The sequence below is a fragment of the Condylura cristata genome, unplaced genomic scaffold (assembly GCF_000260355.1).
Source record: "Condylura cristata isolate star-nosed mole 26May11 unplaced genomic scaffold, ConCri1.0 scaffold00008, whole genome shotgun sequence".
NCBI lineage: Eukaryota > Metazoa > Chordata > Mammalia > Eulipotyphla > Talpidae > Condylura > Condylura cristata.
In genome coordinates, this window is record NW_004567109.1 from 16,947,086 (window position 1) to 16,962,177 (window position 15,092).

At 50.9% G+C, this 15,092-nt stretch overlaps 1 protein-coding gene across 1 annotated transcript in view; it reads right to left on the reverse strand.

Annotated features, from left to right (window-relative positions):
• The window catches only part of CSMD2 (CUB and Sushi multiple domains 2), a 460,842-nt gene that overhangs the window by 337,282 nt on the left and 108,468 nt on the right, over positions 1–15,092 (reverse strand). The window contains exon 3 of the mRNA XM_012722353.1: positions 3,471–3,665. The gene's annotated coding sequence lies outside the window, so the exon portion shown is untranslated. The remainder of the gene's footprint in view (positions 1–3,470; positions 3,666–15,092) is intronic.

Sequence of the window (15,092 nt, forward strand, 5' to 3'; positions counted from 1 at the left end):
GGAAATGGCTTTAGCTTCTCAGCGCTGTGCTTTAACCCGCGGCGCCACCGGGGAGGGCCAAACTGATATATATATTTAAGACAAGGGCTGGAGACCCCAGCGGTAGGAACAGACCATTTAGGACTGGTGTGGGGGGCTGGGGTCCACGCCTCGGCCTAGGTGTTCAGAATCACCCCCAGGTCCTACTGCGTCCACAATGGTACTGGACACTTTCTGCATGTTGCTTAATTGACCAGCAGCCAGCGCCCTGGCCTTCTTGGCTATCTCTGCCACCTGAGACTTGCTTATCCCTCTCGTGCTCTGCCTACAACTCTCACCAGGCTCCCTCCTGAGCTTAGATCCAAACCGAAACTTGCCTGGCCTCACACAGCCTCCGGTGAGTCCCCCCACTTGACTCTGCTCATATGGGCCTGTTTTCTCCAGCCTGGCAAGTGCTCTCCTGCCTCGGAGGAGTGCCCGTCCCCAGGCCTTCACAGAACAGACTCCTCATCATTCAGGACGCAGCTCGTGTCAGCCCCACAGAGCTGGCTCCTGACAGCACCACCTACAGTGGCCTTCCCTGCCACCAAGAAATTCCTCCACAGCTCCTATAGTATATGAAATGTACTTATTTGGGCTTTTGCTGTGTTCTGCTAGACTATAAACTCCATGGGATCATGGAATTAGTTCTGACATGTTCATCACTGCGGTTCACTGTATCTGGAACGATATGTGGCATTTCAGAGCAGTCGATAAATAAGAATCGAATCAATGGCTGCTTGGCATATACCAGGCACTTAATAAAAAGTTGTGGGATCCTGAGTGAGTGAATGAGTAAGCGATCAGCCTGGCAGGTCGCTACTCATGTCCCCACTTTAAGTCGGTGAGGTCTAGCTGGTGAGGTCATAGCTATGAGCTGGCATGGCCAGGGCAGCTGCAGGCCTGTCTGTGCCACGCTCTTCCCACGCTGACACACTGCTGCTCTTTTACATTCTGCAGGTGCCTCCGCCTGGAGCCGGGAGACTTGGGATGCAGCTCAGGGCTTGCAGTCAGCTTCTGCAGCCCAAATGCCCACTCCCCCAGGTCTAGTGGCAGCTGGCAGTGTTGGGCTTAAATCTCAGAGGCCAAGCTTTTCTTGCTCAGTCTGCTTTGTCTCCACCACCTGCTTCTCAGCCCCGAGCACCTGTGAGCCCTGTTCCTTCCCTAAGAAGGTTTGGCCTTCTCAGATCCAGGCTCAAACCCCCTCACGAGTCGGAGGCCTGTTGCTGACATCTACATGGTCTTCCTTCTTGTGAATCAAAGAGGTTCGACAAAACGCAGCACCCTGCAGGTGCATCTGCCTTTGAAAATGAGCCCAGAGAAACACAAAGCAGGAGAGGTAAGCGGCCGCTTTCCCTCTGCCAGCCTTGAAGGACGGGAGATCAACTTCACACCGCCCTGTCCCACCTGGTCCTTCCCACAGCTCTGGGCTGTGTCCCCAGGGCATGCCCTCTTCTATCCCAGCTCTTGGCATTTCCTGTGTGAAGCAGAGTCACAAGCCTCCAGCCTGCTCCCGGAAGCCTTAGCCTCAGAGAGCTCCTGTCATTGGGAGCTGCTGGGCAGGTGGGCTCCCTAGGCCAGGCACTTCCTTTGCGGGCTGGTGCCACCACCATCCTGAGGGTGAATTAGACCCATGCAGTCATGTGTTCTGTTGGCAAATATTTGCAGGCCACAGCCCAGTGGAGGAGGCTCATCCACTCCCAGATACAAGCCCTTGGGAGTTGTACACAGGAGGAAGAAAGGCCAAACAGCTGTAATGCTCCCTGAGCAGGACCCAGGTCGCTCTGCATGACCCCAGATCCTGGCAGGCACATGGCTGGGCAGTACCTCCCCTCCCCCGCCACTCTAGTGCGGCTCCGGCTCCAAGGGACGGGCAGCTGGAGGGCCCCTTTCAGAGGACTCTGACACTGCCGAGCATGCCGCTCATGCCCCCTTGCAGCTTGTGGCATTTTAGAATAAAGAAATGGCCCTGAAGCCTGGGGTGGTGGGAGCCCCTGGAACGCGCCCTTTTGTTCTCTCCTGGCCTTTGAGCTAAAGGTACCTCTCAGCCCTCCAGGCACCAGGGCTCAAGCAGAAAGGGTGCTGTGATCAATTACGTATGTCTGTCATGGAATGGGAAGAAGGGAAAGAGTCTCTTCCATCCCTGGCAGAGATGAGCACAAGGATGTGTAGACGTGGTGGGAGAAGGGGGCTGCTTCGCCCCAAACAAGTCTTTCGATTGTAATTACAGAAAGTCTTCCTCGGAGAGAAGAAAAACTTGACCCTAAGAAGAGCTCCTTATGCCAATCATTACTCAACTCCTTGAAATGATTTTCCCAGGCCTGTGTAGCTGGGTGCTTTGGGACTTGTGACATTTAAAGAGGAGAGTTTTAAGAAGGAAAAAGTGGTCAGTAGCGCAAAAGGCTGTGGAGAGGTCAGAGAATATAAGGACCGAAGCAACTCCCACTTGCCTGGGCTACCTGATGCAGATTATTGGGGGCAGAAGCCCAGCAGCAGAATGAATGGGACGGAGTGTTCAAGACACAGGGCACTGATGGGGCATGGGGAACCCCGCAAACAGTGTCAAGCATTTGAAGGCAGGTGCAAATATCTGCCTGCGTTAGAATCTGAATTATGTACACACGCATAATATACGCTTTTGTATGTATGTGTTGGGAGAAGATGAGATGGAAATTCTGGTTAAAACGGGTAAACTTTGTTTTCTTGCTCTTTTCTGTATTTTCTCAGATCATTTGAACATAATCAGGTGTTATTTTGTCATCAGATAAGAAATATGGGAAGTCATTTTAGAAATCAGCTTGATTACAATAAGGAATAGGCTGAGGAGAGGGTGACCGAGCAGCAGGTTTGCCCGGGACTGGGACTTCTGGGGTTCAGGATGAGAAATCCAGGGGAAACCAGGACAATGGGTTACCAGGGCTGGGAGTCTGAGGGGTTGGGGCAGTGGCGCTCTGAGGGGCTTGCGAGGGAGGGGGATGCTGGGGTAAACAGGTTTTGAGCACAGTTGGAGGATGGGAGGAGAAAACCATGAAACAGGGAGAAAAGTGGGACTTATAGGAAAGCAAATAATTGCAGGGAGAGGTCAGTAGGAAAGCAGCCGGGGAGAGAGAGCCACACACAAGAGAAAAGGTCTTTAGCGGGAAGAGAAACAATGCTTCTTCCAGACAGGAGGGCAGGAGGTGAGGGCAGACTGGCTAAAAATAAGTTAGTTGATGTAGAGGGAGCCTGAGGGGGAGCACACCTGAGAGCCAGGTCAGGTGGGGTGAGAGACCCCTAGAACACTTGAAACTCCTGAGGACCCTCGGTGTCTGGCATGGGCTCCCTGCAATGGGTACCTCGTACCCTGCTGGCATGATAGGGTGGGGTTCCCCCACTGGAAACCGGGTCCCCCTGGGAGCCACAGGCTGCCCTCCCGGTCGCCACCCATCCCTCTGACCTTTCTGGCCACCTACCTCTGCAGGAGGGCAGGGGGAAGTCCCACGTGGCACTGCTCTCGGAGCCAGAGTGGCAGGTGAGCACGGCATGGCCCTCCAGGAAGAAGCCGGGGTTGCAGCTGTAGCGGACCTTGTCGCCCAGGTTGAAGGTTGAGCCCTGCTGGATGCCGTTGGGCAGCCGCCCGGGGTTCCCGCACGTGTGGCTGGGGAGAACTGCCAAGAGAAGGAGGTACACAGCCTGTCAGTGGCTTCGAGGCCTGACACCTCGGAGCGGCCCCCACTGAGGCCAGCGTCCCCCCACTCTCACTCCTCCCGAGTACTGAGGGCCAAGGTTGGCCCTCTTGGGGCTCCCTAGCCCCTGAATCCTCACAGAGGGCCTACGTTAAGCGGGACCCCGCTGGCAACTTAGTACTGGACATCCAGGCTTTGCCTTTTCTCACGACAGGCTTTGGATGTGAATGATGCCCACCCATCACTGGGGACACCCACGGAAGTCACTTTAATCTCTTGGGCCTGAATGCCCTGATTTCAGACTCCACACTCCTCACCTAACACAGAACACCAGGGAAGGCCCAGGCGCAGGCCTGAACAGGCGCTCATTAAACCCAAACTCCTTTCTTTCACATGCACTTGTCCGAGCAGCCAGAGGGGAACTTTGGCCCAGCGGGTTTGGGGTCATTAGTGCTGAATACGCAGTGAGGAGGGAAGACGAGAACCCGTGTTCTGATCAAACAGACGTTTAAAGGGGAGAATGGGAGGGCAGGACGCTCGGCGTGCAACCAAGCCAGCTGGCTGTGAGTGTCCCCTCATTATCCAGGGATACAGTCCTGTAAGGACAGGGAAGCCTCATGACCGGGCAGTCACCCTCTACTTTAGCAGGAAGTGTCTGTGCCCCAGAAGTCACACCTCCCACCATTCAATGATGTCCCTGTGGGGTGAGAGCAAGAGGCCGCAGCCACATCCAGATGCCATCAGTGATTGCCATCACCCAGTGATGATTTATGGAGACACCCTTGAGAGGCTAGAGAGATGGATGCTGGATGCATCCCAGCCTGACAATGTATTACCTGGGGGACGTTGAGCAGGTTTCTCAACCACTCTGTGCCTCAGTTCCCTTATCTGTAAGATGAGGATCACAACAGTACATTCCTCTCACCATGGTGGTGTTGTGAGAACTGAATGAGCGTGTAAAGGGCTTAGGGTAGAGCCTGGCACACAGTGAGTCCAGCACAAGTGAATCTAAGCTCCTGCTCCAGTGGCAGATGTGCACCACTACAATGTTAAGTGTTCTGGGCAGAGATCAGGCAGGAGACCAAACCCAATCTATGGTAGTCAGAGGTGACGTCTTGAAGGAGGTGATATCAACGCCAAGCTCTGAGAGATAGGGAAGAATCAGCTAGGCCAAAGAGTTACCCAAGAAGAAGAAATAACACGTGCAAAAGCCCTGGGGCAGAGACCACCTAGGAACTAATAGAGCCTGGGGTGAGAGAGTGGAGTGAGAAGGAATGGCAATGACTAGGAATAAAGCTGAAGAAGAAGAAATGGCTACCCTGGGTGCTGGGGAGCTTCCCAGGCCTTTGCAGTTCTCTCTTTCTGCCCACATTACTGTCTTCTAAGGACCACTCTACCAATACAGATGATCTCAGAACTCTCAGAAAGGCTTTCCCCTCGCCACCTCTCTTCCTTTTCTAGGAAAGAGCTTGGTATAGAGGGAAATGGCAAACTTTGGAACCAGCTTGATGTGGGTCTGAAATCAGGCGCTGCCATGTGGACTTGACTCGTGAGACCTTGCTGAGGTTTAGTTTCCTTAACTGAGAAGGACGATGCGTAGTGGTTGAGAGGGTTACCCATCATAATGGACACATCGTGACACAGCAGGTGTTCAAAAAATAGCAGAGGTTGTCATCCTACTGGGCCCTAGGGCTGTAAACACAGGACCTGGTTTGGTCCTGGGTATATTCTGGGAGACTAACATAGTGCCTGGAACTTACAGGGACACACTTTTGTGCTCATGAAGCAGTTGTTTGGGGAAACGTATTCATGTATTAATTCCTTCAAGTGAGTCTCCTGTGCTGGGAATATAGCAGTGAACTACTCAAAGCAGGTCCCAGCCCTCAAGAGACTTGAGAGAATTATTTTCAGAACTGCAAAACTCTTCCTTATTCACTCACTACCACTGGCAAATGGCATGGCCTTGGTGAGAGGACTTACTATCAACACCCTGTCCATTTGCCCAGATCAGCATTTCCCATGACCTTGCTGCTGGCTTTTTAGCATTCCCATAATCCCTTGCAGCTGACTTCCTGGATATTTCCCATGATCCCAAGCTGCTGGCTTTCTAGATATTTCCCATGATTCTTTGCTACTGACTTCCATGGTATTACCCATGATCCCATGCTGCTGGCTTCCTGGATATTTCCTCTAATCCTGCACAGCTGGCTTCCTGAGTGTTTCCCATAATCCCAAACTGACGGTTTCCTGAGTGTTTCCCATGGTCCTGCACTACTGGCTTCTAGCAGAGGCACTGATAATGATGTGCGTGCTTATGGGTGTGGGAAGGGTGGGTCAGGTAAACCTTTGAAGAAGAAAGCAAGCTAAGGTAAGGGGAGGGAAACAAGCAGGGGAAGTGGGCTGAGAACTGATGTAAAACTAACGTTTCATTTTCCGCAACGAGACGCAAAGACCCAATTTAATTAAATTACTAATGTCAAATTTTTAATGAACCTGCTTCTGCTTTGGGCTTTTTTCCTTAGAAATTAATGACTGGAACGTCACTATAAATAAAAGTCGATTCTTTTTAAAAGTCACTCTCAAATGCTCACTGCTCTTTACTTAATGAGCTGTTCATAATCAGACCACTCTGACCTGGCACCTCAACTGGGACTTGGGTGTGATAAACATGGGCTCATATCCAACCCCACCTCCTTTCTCATCTTGAGCTCTGTTCCTGAGAGACCGCACAGAGAGGGTAGATGTTGGTTTGAGACAGAGGTAAATTCAAATCTCACCGCTCTACCTCTAGTTGACTGATCTTAAGTTATAAACCTGACTTCTCTGAACTCCAATTCCTCATCTGAAAATGAAGATCCTTTTCCCACCCCCTTGGCGGAGGGTGGGGGATTGTATATTTTTGCTGTGGCTTCTGTAATAAAGTACCACAGACTGGGTAGCTTAAAACAGCAGATACCTATTATTTACAGGTCTGGAGAGTAGAAGTTCAAATTCTTTCAGGAGGGCCAGGATTCCTCTGAACCTTGAGGGCACCTTTCCTTGTCTCTTCCTCATTTCTGGAGGATTCTAGCAACCTCTGGCATTCCTTAGGGTGTAGCTGCATCCCTCCAATCCTTCATCTTCATGTGGTGCATTCCTGTGTGTGCCTGTGTCTTAAGTGTACTGTTTTATCAGAACGTTAGTCATGTTGAATCAGGACACACCCCTAAGGCTCATCTGAATGTTATCATATTCAAGGATCCTGTTTCCAAATAAGGGCACATTTGCAGGTACTAGGAGTTAGGGTTTCAATCTATCTTTAGGGGGTGAGGGGGGGATGTAATTCAATTCAATTAATTTTTGCAGATAAATAAAGTTAGCATTATCGTGGCCATTATGGAGGGCCTGGTACATTTTTTTAATTCTCAGAACAATAGTCTGGGATACATTTTCTTGTCTTATAGATGAAAAAATTGGAGGTACAGAGACCTTAAGAGGCTTGCCCAAGGTCATACAGCTTAAAAATGTCTGCGTTCAGCTGTGAATCTAGGTCTTTCTGGCTCTGTGGTCTGGCATTCCTACCTGGAGTGCGACTGCGAGGACTTCTGGCAGAGAGAGCGCGCTCAGTGCCCGCACACAGTAGGTGTTCAGTAAACAGGAGCTAGCTGCCTTCCTCCTTGCATCAAGATCAAGGCTGATTACCTGATTGTCCAGTTTTAATAGTCTCTTTTATTTTTCCTGCCTGTTTGCCAATCTGTACTTTTTAATAATGTCAAGGGCAACATTTAAAGTGTGGTCTTTTGTAATGTGTCTGATGCTCGACTCCTGGACAGACACAGGAGATGGGAAATAAGCCACAAAGCAAAGCCTTCCTGAGGCATAGTGTTCTTTGATTTTTTTTTTTTTACCCGTGTGTTTTTTGGCATAGACATTATAACCCTTCATGCTCTCCTGTCTATAAAACTTCCCTTTGATTGCTTACAAAATGAAGAGTGGGGTATTTACATCCAACGCAGCCCAGAACAATATTATTAAAGCTGTGCCTGACATTGAACAATTCCATTGTAGATTAGCTGTGGGGAATTTTGTCCCTTTTACAAAGCCTGGCTCTTGCCAATCAACATAATATTCTCGGTGATTGTATGACAATGAATCTCCTCTGTGGTTGGAGTGCAGCAAAAGCTACATCATGTCTTCTTTTATTTTTAATTTGAGACTTTAGTTCCCATATTATAATGAAGAGCATTTATGCACTCTGGACAAGCACCCTCCATATGTTTTGACTTCTAATCTCCCATCAAGTCACCCATCTCGTCCCCATGTCCATACAGCTGGTGCAAGGCGGCAGGATGGCTGCGGTGGAGGAGTCAGGGAGAAGGACCCGTTTCCCACAACCATCCGAATGGAAAGAGGAGACAAGGCTGCACAGCCTTCTCTGCAAGCATGCATGTTTGCATGAGTGTCACTGAGGGAAGGGAAGATAAAAATCACTTCCTTTAGCCTATCGATGCCGTACTAGATCTTTCTGCATCACGCTCGTTATCTTAGCTAATCTCAATAAACCCTTTACGCTAGCTGTCTGGCCTCGTAAACATAACGTATTGTGCACCATTTGCCATCCTTAGTGTTGAGGGCTTTGTAGCGATCTCCGTCCCTAAGAGTTGTGTGAACTCGGCTTCTCCACTTGCTCTCCTACCATCTGACGTCTTCTCTGCTTACACATCCATTTGTCCCTTGCTTGTCTCACTCTACAACAATGCAAGCTCCAGGCACACAGACATTTTCTTGGTCTGTTTTGTTCAATTCAATATCCCTAGAACAGTGCCTGATGTACATTAAATACCTCCATAAAGATTTATTCAATGGCTTAACGATCTACTTAATCCTCCCACCAATCTATTAAAAGAGGTGCCACTATTATCACCTGTTGAGAGAAACTTGATTGCCAGAGAGGTTGAAGCAGCACTGGGCTGCTGAGTCCATGTACTCCCTGCCCGCACGAGCTGTGCTTGCACTGACCATTCTGTATAGAGGGCATGGGCATGGGCAGGGGATGGGCATACCTTGAAACACCCTCATTTAAACTGACACTCACATTCATTTTCCTTGGATGACAAGGGGTAACAACTAAACCCACTCCTAGCCTGCTCCTGTATATTTCCTACTACCTATGAACCAAACAATGGTAGGGGTTGCTAGGGTCATCCACAAATTCACTGGGCCCTGTCCTGCTGGGCTGCCCCTGACCAGTGTCAGGAGTATCCTTTCCACCATAGCTTGTACTCTTGGCTCATGTTTGTGGCTTTGAAGCCCTCTGCATCAGGGTCCTATGCAGTTTCACATAGGTATTCATATCTATACCCCATCCCCATCCTATGGAGTCAGAATTTCAGAGGTAGAGCCTTTGCAGGTCTGCAAAGCAACTCCCCATAATCTAGTCATGGGAGTTATTCCATCAGCTCCTTGGGCACTATCTCTGAGCTGTGTTCAGTCTCCGGGGCTGTCCTTGTTAGGGCTTGACTTTGGGCAGCAGCCAGCGCGGCCTCTCCCTGTCTCACAAATGCCCCTCCTGTTCTCCATAAATCCCACTTGCCCTATCCTTTCTGCTTTCTCGAAGACCATCAGCGGTCCCCTAGACTTCTGACCTCTCTGCCCTTTGCCATTGCCCTCCAATGTGTTGCCCCACTGAGAAGAGATCAGGCATTCTAGAATGCCAAATTCACCACGGGCCTTCCCCGCTCACCCCATCAGGCACACATGTGGCAAAAGTGGATTTCCCACCACTGAGCTGCACGGCAGATGAGGCATTCGGGCCTCTTCTGTAATTCATGCAAGAATAAATAACAATTTGGAAGACTTAAAAAAAAAAAAAAGAAAAAGAAAACCTTGACAATCTTCTGATTGACTGTCAGAATAAGTGAAATCTTAGGCTCACACAGACCCATTATTCTGTGATTTGATCCCTACTAGCATTTCCTGCCTGGTCTCTGTCTCCCCACTTTTGTCCTCTCTACCACTGCTCTTCTACACCCCAAGTTTGCCTTGCTTTTCTCTCAAATCCTCTAGCAAACCCCTCTCAGCCTTTGAGGCCACACGTAAGTGCCACTTCCTTTTGACACCGTTGATATGCTGTAAAATCCTTTAAGAATACACTTGCCAGAATATAAATGTGGGTATAATGTCATTGGCAACTGGCTCCCAGAAATTGGGAACACCTGGCCCATTAGCCAGGCTAGCTTAGGTCATTGTATTAATTGAACAATCTCACAAGTCTTGTGTTCTACATGATAGCATTCTTTGGACCCCACTTACAGAGTACTCTGGGAAAAAAAAAAAACTTGCTCTTCAATCCTGCACTTGTCATGCAACACGGAAACTCATTCATCCATTAATTTACAACACTCTGGCTTCCAAACCAGAGCTGAGCCTGCTTATACTTGTTTGTTTAGGTGTCCATTTCATCTCTGGACTCCCCAGAGGGGCAGGCATGACACTGTATTATTTATTTATCTAGTGTTGATTCATTTCTAGCAAGGAGAGAGAGCCCTATTGGAATATTTTGAATGAATAAAATAAAAATAGGCATGTGTAATATTAATCACCAATAAACTAGTACAGGGTTGGCAAAGTTTTTCTGTCAAGGACCAGACAGCACATATTTTTGGCCCTGGAGGCCAAACCATATGGACCCTGTTTCCATGACACAACTTTTCCACTGTTGTACAAAAGCAGCTGTAGACAATACATATTTCAATAAAGCTTTACTTGCAAAACAGGCAGCTGGCCCATGGGCCACAGTTTGGCAACCTTGAACTAGTGTATGCTCAGCTATGAACTTCTCTCGGTTCACGGTGTGGATCTCAGGAACCTCCCCTCGTCTCGTAATAGAGAAGGGGACCTGAGACAGATTCATTTGGCTGGGAGTCAAGAGTGGAAAGGGGCAGAAGATCCTGGGAGGAAGGTGGGTGGCAAGGAGGGGGACAGGAGAAGTCAGGTCAGTGGTCAGAAAGACGGAGAGCAAAACCAAATTCTCTTTCCCCTGCAATTTGGCCCTGGGGAAAGGTAGCCTTGTGCTGGGTTCAGGCAAGGGTGTGCATTATTTAGTTTCTGCCTTTTCCCATTAAAATAGGAATTATTTTAGTCCTTATAGCTACTCTCTATTTATGAAGCTCATTTTTTCCCAGAATGAGCTGAATTTTGTGAGCTTCAGGGTCACAGAGCTGCTAGTGATCACAGTGACAATCACTCTCCGGTGTTTGCCATGAGCCACCCACCTGCTCAGGACTTTATCTGGCATCTTCTATTTCACCCTAGCCTGGGGGAGGCCTGTGACTATCCCCTTTATACCAGAGGTGTGAGGAATAGCAGAGCCAGCTCTGGCCCAGGTTCAGGCATTGACCCCTGAGGGCTAGACCTCAGAGCTTAGGTCCTCATGGGGTTGTAAACGTGATCTCCCTGGCTCCAAAGCCTTGCTGCTTTTGCTGTTTTCCCAGCACACAGTCCATGTTCTGCACAAGGCCTGAAACCTGCCCCAGTCGCCCCGAGCAGATCCCTCCTGGGCCCTGGCTGCCGCTCCCCAACTCACCATGGTGGCCATGCATATGGGATCCTCCTGACTCTGCCTCACGCAGGACTAAGGCTTCTGTGCTTTCTCCTGTCATTCTTTAGAAGCAGCGCCAGGAAGGTAGCATCGTAGGCCCCAAACAACAGTTGCCAATGAAAACACAGGACACCCAGGGAAATCGAAATTCCACAGAAATGCAAACACGTTCTTAGTAGAAATACCTCCTGTGCGATGTTGGGGATCTACTTAGACTAAAAATAGCTTATGATTCAAATTTAGCTGGGCATCTTGCATGTTAACGTGCCAGTTTAGGCAACCCTACCTCAGAGGAAATGTCCTCAGCTTCTTAAAGAATGGGGGTCTCTCTGGGGGAAAGAGGGGGAAGGCAAAGAAGAAAAGCAGAGCTAGCCCTCTTTTCAGGAAGACATATTGGACCAGAAGAGAGGCTGCAGGCAACGTTTGGGGTGCAGCAGCATGCAGGGGGCAGTTGCTGTGCCACCGTGCCCTCTCTCCCCAGTCACTGTCTCAGGGAAGCCATGTCCTCAGCACCATCGTGTTCCTCCTGTTTCAGGAGACTGGCGGGCTCTAGATCTCCGATGACAGCTTCCGGCTGGCGCGGCCTCCGTCATGCACGAGGCCTCTCTGCTGACCTCTGCAGCCCCCAAGCCCCACTGCTCCCCACTTAGCCTTCGTGCATCCCCACCCCCGAGACAGGGACTCTCCAACTTGTCTCAACTAAGCAATCAGGGGAACCCATGGTTCTTTCTGGGAAAACTGCAGGTTTCTGTCAGATTAATTACAGAAATCAAGGGGTCCAGAAATATTTTTCAAAGAATATTCCATACAATGCTGGCTGGGAAGTAAATTACAGGAGAAAAATTACCAGTGGATCAATTCTGAAAAATACCATAGAAATTCCCTCCTCTTGGAGAAATCAACACTCACAAGTTTACAGGGAGGTTCCTCAGGAGGTAAACCTGCTGGGCCTCACAAAGACCAGAAGCCTCAAAAAATGTTACTATGGAATCTCTTCTCCCTTTTTTTCTTGCTCGGACACACCTATTAAAAACTTCTAAATTATTCCTTGGGACACACTTTGGGAACTGCTGAATTCAAGGTTAAGATAACCCAGGATTCTTTGTTCTCCTTATCAACAACCATCATAGTAAAACAACAGTAGTGCTTAGCATTTACACCGAGTTTTCCAGGCCAACATGCACTTTATTTTCTGCTAACAAGGTCCTCTTTGGGCACATCCAGACTATGTTTTTTCTGGGGCTGGAAGAGCCCACTGGTCAGTGTATTTGGGGGATGGCATCAATTCTTACCAAAGAGGTAAACTCGTCACCTCCATTTGGATGCAGCCCGAGACGCAGGGCCGCGGGGAGGCTCTTGCCCCCACCTGGTGATGTCATAGCAGAGTATGCTTCTCATTTGGTGGGGGCAGAATGACCTACAGGCCTGGTGGGTTGGGGTCTCCAGGGTCTGTGACTAGGACCAGCTCTTAGCCCTGCCCAGCTATAGAAGGAAAGCGAGAATCCTGAACCGATCCTGGCACTGGAGCTGGCAGGGGAGAGGGTACTGCCCTGGCAGGTAGGGGCCTGCGTGAGGCTGGGACTCCCTGGGGGAGGTTGCCCAGAAGAGCTCATGCTCCCCCTTGCTGACTGTCCCACCTCCAACTGCAGAACTGGTCTTGCTTTCCCCTCAAGCTCCACCAGGCTTGGCAGCTTCCTCCCAAGGCTGGGTCTCAGTCGGGTCCAGTGGGCTGGAGGGAAGAGGTCTCTGGGCAGTAGCACCCTGTGGATGCTGGGGTGTTATCCACTTGCCAGCTCCAGTCTGTGGACCCCCAAGCCCAGAGCACCTATTTCCTCTATTTGGCTTTCTGTCTCCAGGGCTGGGAGTCCCAGCAGATCTCACAGTCTTGCTCTTCATAAGGCAAGAGGCAGTTTCAACTGTCTCCCACTGAGAAGCACCCAGTTGCAAGACTCTGGGCTCCCTGGCTTCTGTCTCGTTAAGAAGAATTAGAGGAGCAGAGAGAGGAGGGTGAGGCTTCTAGCCATCCTCACCTCCCTACATCTCAAACCTTCTGCAAAGGTGGGTGGACGTGGGGACCACAGGCTTGATGAACGTACACCCGTGTCCCAGAGGAACGGGGCCACCACATACAGCCACGCTAGGGTTGAGCTTGCATAAATCCTGTTGCATTTAACCCCTATAACAGACATGGGGTGGGTACTGTTCCCACTTGACATGTAAGGAAACTGAAGCCCAGAGAAGGTGAGGAAGTTGCTCACGTTCACATGACAGGGAAGTGGAGAGCTGGGAGGGACCCCTGCCAGTCTGACTTTGCAGCTTCTTTCTCAGCTTTGCCTTCTAGCCTGGACGGGGTTGGGGGGATGAGGGGGGTGGGGGGGAGTAAGGAGGTGGGTAGGGGAGTGGGGGTGTGGGCAGGCACAGGCTGTCTCAGTGGCCTTGAGTTTCTTGCAGGCTCCATCTCCCACAGGTCCCCCCAACTGGGCCAAAGCTGGTAAACACTTTGCAATGTGAGAACCAGAAGCAGTGGGAAGGGAAGACCCTCCTCTGGCCTCCGTTTTTACTCATCTCAGAGCCCAACTACTTCTCCAAAGCTTATTATGCAGGGGTCTCAGGCAGGTGGGGACATTCATGCAAGCCCTCCAGGGGTCACAGAGGCAGGAAGATCCTCACCTGGGGGACCCCCCACCCGCAATCTCTCACATTCCATATGCACAAAGCCGTCCATTCAAATCCTCTCCCGCAGACACAGGCTCCCACAACCTCATGCCCTCAAATAGGCAGATGCAACACCAGGCAAATCCGGCTCATCTGTGCAAAGTTCTCTCACAGGACAACTGATACCATGCACTCTCGTGCTTGTGCTTCCAGATAACGACCCGCCTTGGGACTAGCCTCTCCTGGGCTCACTACCCTTTCTCACAGACGTCTGCTCTACAGCCAGGGCGCCCCTCAGAAGCTGGTCACTGCCAGCCCGCTGCCCTGCAGCCTTGTATTTGAGCTCTCGTCATCCTAAGTGCAGCACTGATGTGAAGGATGGGGGTAGGGAAGGGGAGAAGATTTAACCCTAGAGATACTTCACGCAGCGGCTGACTGTGGGCGGCGGGGATCGCTGGGCCCAGGAGGCACAGAAGTTTGGAGACGCCTCTGCACCGCGGGTTGGCAGTTACTCCGTCACAGGCACACTGGTAAGGACGGTGGTCTCGGGAGACGGATGGCCAAGCTCAAGGCCCAGCTCTGTTACTTAATGAGCAAACGACTTCACACCCCTGTATCTCGGTTTCCTCGTCAGTAAAATGGAGTCACTGCACCCAGCTCAGACAGCTGCAGAGAGGACGGAGTGAGGCAAGCCTGGTGCCTAGTAAACACTCAATCCAAGTCCCTGGGAGAAGATGCCGGGCAGAGCAGAAATGCGAAGCTGGGGACCGAAACTGGAGAGAGCAGATGGGGCCCGTGCTGGAACGTGGGAAGCCGCGCTGGCTGTGCCAGGCAGGTGGCAGCCCTGGAGACACACCGTCTCACGCAGGCAGGCAGGCAGGCAGGCAGGCGGGCGGGGGGTGCTGCTCCCATCCGGAGACCCTCCCTGACTGGCAGGAGTCACCTGCGAATGATCCCGCCAGCGCCGGGCCCAGCCGCTGGTTGACACTGGCTGGAACCTAGTCCTCCCTGCCCCTGCCCTCAGCGGCCCCGGCCCAGCAGCCAGTGGCACAGAGCCTCAGGGACAACAGGAAGGAACGACTGGAAGTTTCCTGGAAGAGGCATGCCGTATGGAATTGGCATGGAAGGGAGAACCCCGGGTAAAGGAGCTGGCATGCGCCCGGGAACACACAGCC